Source organism: Canis lupus, chromosome 33 (genome assembly GCF_048164855.1).
Source record: "Canis lupus baileyi chromosome 33, mCanLup2.hap1, whole genome shotgun sequence".
NCBI lineage: Eukaryota > Metazoa > Chordata > Mammalia > Carnivora > Canidae > Canis > Canis lupus.
In genome coordinates this window covers 23,284,912-23,293,033 of record NC_132870.1, presented here as the reverse complement: position 1 = coordinate 23,293,033, position 8,122 = coordinate 23,284,912, and the positions used below count along the sequence as shown (strand labels likewise).

Sequence of the window (8,122 nt, the reverse complement as noted above, 5' to 3'; positions counted from 1 at the left end):
CTATAATTCATATCAAAACAAAAAAAACCCCAGAAAACATAAAACAACGGAATAAAACAAACAAACAAAAAACCCAGAAAAAAACAGTTCACTTGAAGTATATACTTGTGTCAATTTTATACATATAAATTTAAAATTTTAAGTGGCAGGGAGAATAATCTGAGCCTCAAACACTAAAAGTATTATAACACAAATCGGGTCTCTTCTCTACTGTAATTAAATGGAAATCTTTTTCTAAAAAATAATAAAATAATAACAATTTTGTTTTAAAGTTCATGCAAAACAAAAAAGCATATATAAAAAGAAAGAGAAAAATGACCAATAATGTCCTCATGTGACAAAACTGGTTAAATAAATACCACTAGAATAGAGCAAAAATTGATTAAGGAAAGAAATGAACAGAGGTCTGTCTATCTCAGCATAACACATTTTTAAAAAATTTTATTTCAAGTGAGTTTTCATTGCTATTTGGCAAATGTTCTCTCCTTGTTAACTTCATCACACATTCTCCAGAGTTGCCTTTGCTAACTTCTGCTTTCCTTGGCCCCCACTTGCTTCCCCTAGTCCACCTCTGCCCACCTCATTCCAGTTAACAGATGATTTGCCTCCCACTTCACCAAGGGGGGTGGTGGGGGGCACATCCAGCATAAATTCTCTGATGTGTTCTCCTCTAATTCTTACTTGACCTCCCTACTTTGGGACAGTCTGTGTGTTCATTTTATTCTCCCCAACAGCATCTCCATCTTTCCTTGTTCATGTGCTTCTTGCCTTCCCCTCTGCCTTTAACAGAGTCACGTTTTTTTGCCCACATCTCCCACTCTCTTTTTTCTTTCTTTTTTTTTTTTTTCACTTTTGGAAAAAAAATATCAATAGCTAAATTATAATCTAAGAAAATTTTGCCTAAAGCATCCTCCCAATTTTGATATTTATTTTTAATAGTGACTGGTTTGGTCTTCTAAGTAGTGGTTGTGAACAGTTGAGAAAAAGAAATGCCCTATTTCCATATTTATTAACTCAGGGTTAAAACGAAGTAATATTACAAATGTATTACAAATACAAGCCTCAATTCAAAAACTGAATTGTATGAGAAATTCAATGACTATTTCAACATGTCCTGACGCTCATTCCCAACTCCATGCAATTCCCTTTGTGGCAATGTTGCTTCTGTGTTCTAGGGAGTGCAGGAAATCAGATGATTAGATATCACTTTCTGAGATATTCAACATCCTGTATGGACCTTAGTTGTTGTCCAATCTGGGTCACAGATACATTCTTTCTCATCCCATGCAAAGGGCAATAGGGTTAATTAATGCTCATCAGGGCTCTCCTCATTTTCTCATTCTCTTTTTTCTCTCTCTTTCTTTCCTTCTCATGCTTCATTGTTGGTCCCTTTGGGACTCTCTGACTCACTCTGCTCCTGCCTCATGCTGTAATACAGGCAGTTCATGACTATGTCACACATGCATCTGCCTAGACAAACCACTCTGGTCTTTCCTCTAAGAAGTTTTAGCATCTCATTGGGCTTTCTCAGCAGAAGAGACACAAATCCCTTCTGCTATCACATGCCCCTAAATTTGTCTAGGGTTTGATCATCCCTGCTGAATCCCATCTTCTTGAGTGAAGGGGAGAACTGGTCTCTCCTTTCTCAGACCCCCACACCTCCTTTCTCGACTACCCCCTTGCTTCACCTTTACCTCTTCTCCTCATCTCCAAACCTAAAGCTTCAGAGTTGCAAGACTTGTTCTGACTCACGGATCATCTCTCTACCCTGAGTTCTCTTGGGAAAATAGGACTTTTAAAATTTCACTGAGCTTGTGCTATAATATTCCTTCCCTAAGGCAATTTATGCTGCAAATCGCAGATGCCTAAATTGCTTGTTAATAATACAAAAGATCATCCTGCCACTGTGTCTGTTCCTATTTACTTTAAAACCATCCATATTGATACATCCAAACATGAAGCTACTCTAAGCCTCACCTCTGGTACCACAGCCACTGGTGTACAGCCTAGAGGTCACAGCCACACTTGCAGTCCTGCTTCCCCTCTGGCTGTAATCCCCACCCTCCTGCTGAATGATGCACAATACCATGGCAGTTCTACAGTGCTCCTGCTTCCTGCAGCTACCACTGCTCTGCTCCTTAAATCTGACTGGGACAGGGGCTGCTTAGCAGGGGAGCTGCTGTCATCCCTATTGCTCAGTGTGGCCCTCCAGGACTTTGGACAGGATGGCTGAAGTATTTCCTGCAAATTGCAACTCTCTTGCTCAAGTATATTAGGTTTCCTGCTAACATTGAATGATCCTATCTGCAACATAAAGACCATCAAGATAGCTTAGCTAATATAGTGGACAATTTCCTCAATAGAAGGAACAAAGCTATCGTAAAACAGCTCCTAACAATTGCTCTTAATCCCACTGTGCACCCTTCCCTCATCCCCCAGAGTTTATTCTGATCCAGTAATTATTGCAAGATTTTGAAAACAAAGTCCAAGCAAATCAAAGTATGACACTTATCTACTCAGAGTCCTCCAATGGCTCCTCACATAATTGGGAGTAAAAGCCAAATCCTTATCAAGGTCTACACAGTCCTATGTGATCTCGTTTCCTATTATTTATCCTTATACTCTCCCTTTTTTGCTTATCCTGCTGTGATCTCAGTCTTCAACACTGGTTCTGGAACATATTAGTATGCTCTCACCTCAGAGCCTTTGAACTAAGACTTTTTCCTTTCCTTATAATACTCTGCCTGGCTCATTCTTGTATTTCTTTCAAATATTTGCTCAGCAGAGACATAAAGCCTACTCTGGCTTCTCCATTTAAAGCTGCAACCTCTGGCATTCCTTACCCTCTTCTCAGATTTATTCTCCTACTAGCACTCATTGAATCTTCTATTTTAACCTCATGCATTATTTATTGACCATATTTATTGTCTTTCTCTCTCCACTGTGATGTAAGTTCCATGATGGCAGTGATTTTTTATCAGTTGTCTTTTCACTTCTGTATTTTTAGCACTCAAAACAATGCCTGCTGCACAGCATTCATACAATATTTGTAGAATGAATGAATGATACATATTTCTCAGGAGCTGACTGTAAAGTGAAGAATGCGGCACTCTTCCATTTGGCATTAACAGAGTTCCTTCACTAAATCTTCCGAAGGGAAGAACATCTCTGCATATTCCTGCTTAATAATGTAGTCTCCCTGAATTTCACTGAATTGGGAAAGAGTTCATCCCCCTTTCTTTTTGTGAGGGATTTGGGCTGGTGACAGTCCTTTCTGCCCCATCGGTCCTTCATAATCTGACTCGGTAAACCTTAAGACTTCCAAGCAAATCAAATCATGATGCTCTTTTCTAAATCCCTACTGTTTCTAGATGAAAATAGTCCTCCTAAGAACATTAGTAACAGGATAAATGCCTTTTGTGGAATATCCTCTTGTCAGTTACTACATTAGATGCTTTATATACATTAATCTAATCCTCAGAACACCATGTAATATAGATGTTATCTCTATCTTTCATTTCTCATCTTTCATATTGTGAGGCTCAGAGAAGGAAAAATAATCCATAGTTTACAAGGCTAAAGATCCCATAGCTCAAAAGTATTTCAGAGACTTTATGAGCCCCTGTAACTTCCACGAACACATCTATGGTGAAGACACAAAAGCCTTTGTCCTCACCACTTCTATACACTAGCAAGCTTACAGGGTCTACTAGGACCTAGGTGGTATCCTTGGCACCTGGCAAATATCTTCCATTTATTTACTGCTAAATAAATATTTACTAAGATCGATGAAATCAAACTTCATACTATGAAGAAACATTATATTTTCATTCAGTATAATCCACAAAGGTAATTTATTAAATGCCTTAATATGTCTTGGGATGATGGGTGAATGACACATGGTAGTCCCCAAGAAAACCATGAGAAAAAGAAAAACTTAGATTAAACTATTGCAATTTATGTGCCACCTTCTTATCACTGATTTTCATCAAATAGCAAGAACCATAAAAATCCATATTTTTTATCAGCTGTGTAACAGTCCATAGCAAGAAATTAGGAATTAATATACTAAGGGTAATAGTCAATAATTTAATTTCTTTTTGTTACTGTTGTTAACTAATATTCTCTGAAAGAATTAGCCCACTCTAGAGTGCATAAATGAGGAAATTATTAATTGTGAAAGAATCCATTTAAATTATGGGTGACCAAGTGTTGAGGAGACTGATTTTTTATACATATGTCACGTGACAAATGTGTCACATATGCTTTTGTCATAGCATAGCCATATTATGCCTATTTATGATATCTCTGCACCATATCCAGACTTTTTAGAGGTCCTATAATATTCTGAATTTCTGGAATACAACAAAATCCTAATAAATTCCCAGCTATGAATTTTAGTTTTACCTCTACAGTGAGTTGAATGATTTCCATGCTGGCCATCTGGAACTATGACTAGGCTTAAAATGGTTTTTAAGTAAAAAACCACACTAGCTAAAATAATATTTCTAAGACCCATTTTCCATTTGCTTAGAAAGCAAATGTACTTGACCTAAAAGCAAAGAGATTATTTGAGTTGCCATTTAATCCCTAACAATTTTATTGTATTATTTACTCTTTTCCATGTCCAACTGGAGATAGTGCTTCTCTCTGGGGAATTGTTTCCACTGGTTGTGAGACTTGGGAAGCCAGTATTCTAGCTCAGCTCGGCTAGCATTAACAGTATTTGTGCTGGTCTTCCATTTTGTATTCTAAGCCTCTTTATTTCTTTTGGAGGGACTGAATCATACTCTCAAAAAGAATCTATCACTCAAAGTTACTTTCATGTAGATGGAATTTTCAGATATCTAAAGAACAATAACCTCGTTCTTTACCAGAAAGTTCTACTGAGGCAATAATAATAAACATTATTAGAGAAACAAAAATGAATCCCCATACTCAAACTTCAAAAAACTGAGACAAAGTACCTCATGTGTCAACTCCAAAGAATCTGAACATGGAGTTATTCATAATCATGCCAGCATAAGAAACAAATGGTAGTACAAAACACTGAGCAAAAGAATTCTAGGTTATTATAGTTCAATGTGATATCCCCAGAGATAGAATTATTTCATTTTTAAATATTTTTATAACTGACTGATTTTAGAATTAATTTCAGAAGCCCAATTTTGCAGACCAAGATTAACTGGGAAAAGAGGTAATTACTATCTTAACTCAAAATATCTTGGAAAATTCAAAGCCAAGAGAGTGATTCCAAAATGATTCCAAAACATAATAAATTCTCCTTAAGATACAAAGGTAGTGTTCAGTCTCTTTATTTGTACTTCTCAATTTTAAATAAGCCAGAGTCAAGATGGACAAATTCCAGGTCAGGTCTCTTCTGCCTGACAGTGACAGAGATACTAGCAGGTCCAGATCTCTCATTCCAGTAAGACACTTGCAGGAAGAACACAGTCCCTCCTTAAGAGATGCTGTCTCTTCAGGTTTGGGATATGAATGTAGTCCTTTCTGCTACTAGGCTTTTGGAACTAGAGCATGTCACAAAACATACTGGCATTCTAATCTAGAAGCCAACTTTCAAACAGTGTTTCTTTCTTCCAGGTGTTGAAAGGTACTACTCCCCAAGCAGCAAATAGCAGTGATTCATTAGCATAATGGCATAGAAAAACAGATGACCAAGAACTGTGTGAATGGATTATTCTATTGCTGGAGTTGCAGTAATGAATCACCATTTCCACTCAATACTCCTCCCTTCTTCTCATTTTGAACAGCTTCCCCTCTTGAAGGAAGACATTATGAGGAAGAGACTTTATAAACCAGAATTGGGAAATAATGCCCTTCAGCTTTGACTAAGAAAGTTGGCTGAGGTAACTCAACTACCCATACCGATATTTCAAAGTTGAGGTCAATATTTTCATTAACTTTGAGCAATCTTTTTTTCTAATTCATTTTTACACAGAATATAAAGAGCTAAAATTTCACACACATGTGTGCGTGTGCACACACATCCATGCCCAAGTTTAGGTTAGGATGATCAGACATCCCTTTTATAAAATATTTTCCCCTAAAAACTGCATTTTGATATGAAACCCAAAGATATATTTTTGAATATCAAACCTTCCCTACTTTCTAAATATAGGAGCAGGAATTTATCTTAATTAATTGGACTAGTCTGGAAGAAGTTTTTATCAATGATTTAAAAGTTTCTTGCAGCAAACAAAAGGAAGGAAGGGGAGGAAAAGAACCAAGGCTCTAAGAGATCTTATCAGAGATAGAGAACTTAATCCATGCAGCCACTTTCTCAGAGCCATAGCATCTACCTACACTGCATTCCTCAAATCTCTAATTTACAGGTTTTTGGAAAGGTAGCTATTAGCTCAAGCTTCAGGACCTATATCTCTACTCATGTTCTTTATCAAACAGGCAATGGTATGAACAGAGAGGAAAGGGATTGGAAAAACACTTTCAGTGAATAAGGTGAGGTTTTTGTTTTTGGCTTGTTTTAACAGAAAAATCTGTACCTAAGCCAAATCTGAGTAGGGTGACTGCTGGGAAGCCAGCCAAGAGGCATCTGGGAATTAGTGGGAACTTCACTAGACAGAATCAGGAGGGTTGTATCTTACCTCAGCTCTTCCCCTACCTGACTGTGTGACCTTGACAAAGCCCCTTAGACTCCTACTCCTTCATTCCAATTCTTACACTGATGGGACTTGGACAAACAAGCTGGTTCCAGTGAGTTTCATCATTGTATTCAAATTTCTAGCTAAAGAAGACCAAGCCAAGGTGAGAACACAGTACAGTCTCTCACTTACCTTCCAATAAGTAAAGGACCAAAGAAATCTGGAGAAAATGGTACTGGGTTTGACCCTTTCAGTAGCATCGCTATATTTTACTATGAGGCTTCTAATTCATTTGAAAAAGAAAAAAAAAAAGGAAAGCTGTGATGTTGATTTAAATGAAAATATTTACTGTTAGGTACAAACACTCAAATACAGACACACAGTAACAAAAGTTAATGCTAATATAAGTAAGATTGATAATCATGGTAAATTGGTAAAAGTCAAGGACTACCTTGAGAGACACCCATTTTTTTTTTCAGTTTTCTATAAAAGCTTGATAAATCATAGCATAGTGAGTGGGTTGTTTTTGTTTTTGTTTTTTTTAAGAGAGAGAGAGAGCAGGACCAAGCACATGTACATTGGAGGTGGGGGGCATGGAGCAGAGGGAGAGAAAGAATCTTAAGCAGACTCCACGCTTAGCATAGAGCCAATGCTGGGCTCAATCTCATGACCCTGAGATCATGATCTAAGCTGAAATCAAGAGTCAAATGCTTAAGCTACTGGTTAAGCACACCCAGGCACCGTGCCCAAACCATAATATAGGTTTAAACGTAGTGTTGAACAACATAGCCATAACCACTATTGTAATATCCAATATCCTTTGAGTCATTATAATGTATCTGAGATTTTAAAAGCACTGTTTAATGTATTCTTGGTAATAACATTATAGATATCAAGTAAATAGTATCATTGTTTTCATTTTATAGATGAGAGCAAGATTTGTAGAACAGAGGGACTTTGTCTGAGATTGCTCTGTCATTAAAGAGAGAGCGGGTACCTGACCTGAAACCACAGCCTATCCTCTCAGAAACTATCCTCCTGAGATGCCTGGGTGGCTCCGTGGTTGAGCATCTGCCTTTGGTTCAGGGTGTGATCCCAGAGTCCTGGGATGGAGTCCCACATCAGGCTCCCTGCATGGAGCCTATTTCTCTCTCTGCCTATGTCTCTCTCTCTCTCTCTCTGTCTTGAATAAATAAATAAAATCTTAAAAAAAAAAAAAAAGAAACTATCCTCCTCTGTCTCCCTGCTTATGTATAACTCACCTGGTTCAAAATGCAGTTCTATTTTTCAAGAAAAATTTTATAAAAAAGTATACCTATGAAATAAACTTATTTCTTCAGCTATTCCAGACTAGCTCACCCATGGGCAGCTCTCTGAATAATAACAAAAGTTATAATTTGCAAGAGAAAAGCAAATTTTATAAGATGATTAATCTATCAGATTTCTCCTTGGCAAATTTCTCAAAATATTTCACCAAACCTGGAGAGTTACCTTTCATTTAT

At 37.3% G+C, this 8,122-nt stretch overlaps 1 long non-coding RNA gene across 1 annotated transcript; it reads left to right on the top strand.

Moving 5' to 3' along the window:
- The first annotated feature begins 5,537 nt into the window (after positions 1–5,537).
- Positions 5,538–7,789, top strand: LOC140623689 (uncharacterized). Its single transcript, XR_012023243.1, has 4 exons — positions 5,538–5,611; positions 5,772–5,867; positions 6,664–6,783; positions 7,547–7,789. It is a non-coding gene; the product is annotated as an uncharacterized lncRNA (long non-coding RNA).
- Positions 7,790–8,122: the final 333 nt, after the last annotated feature.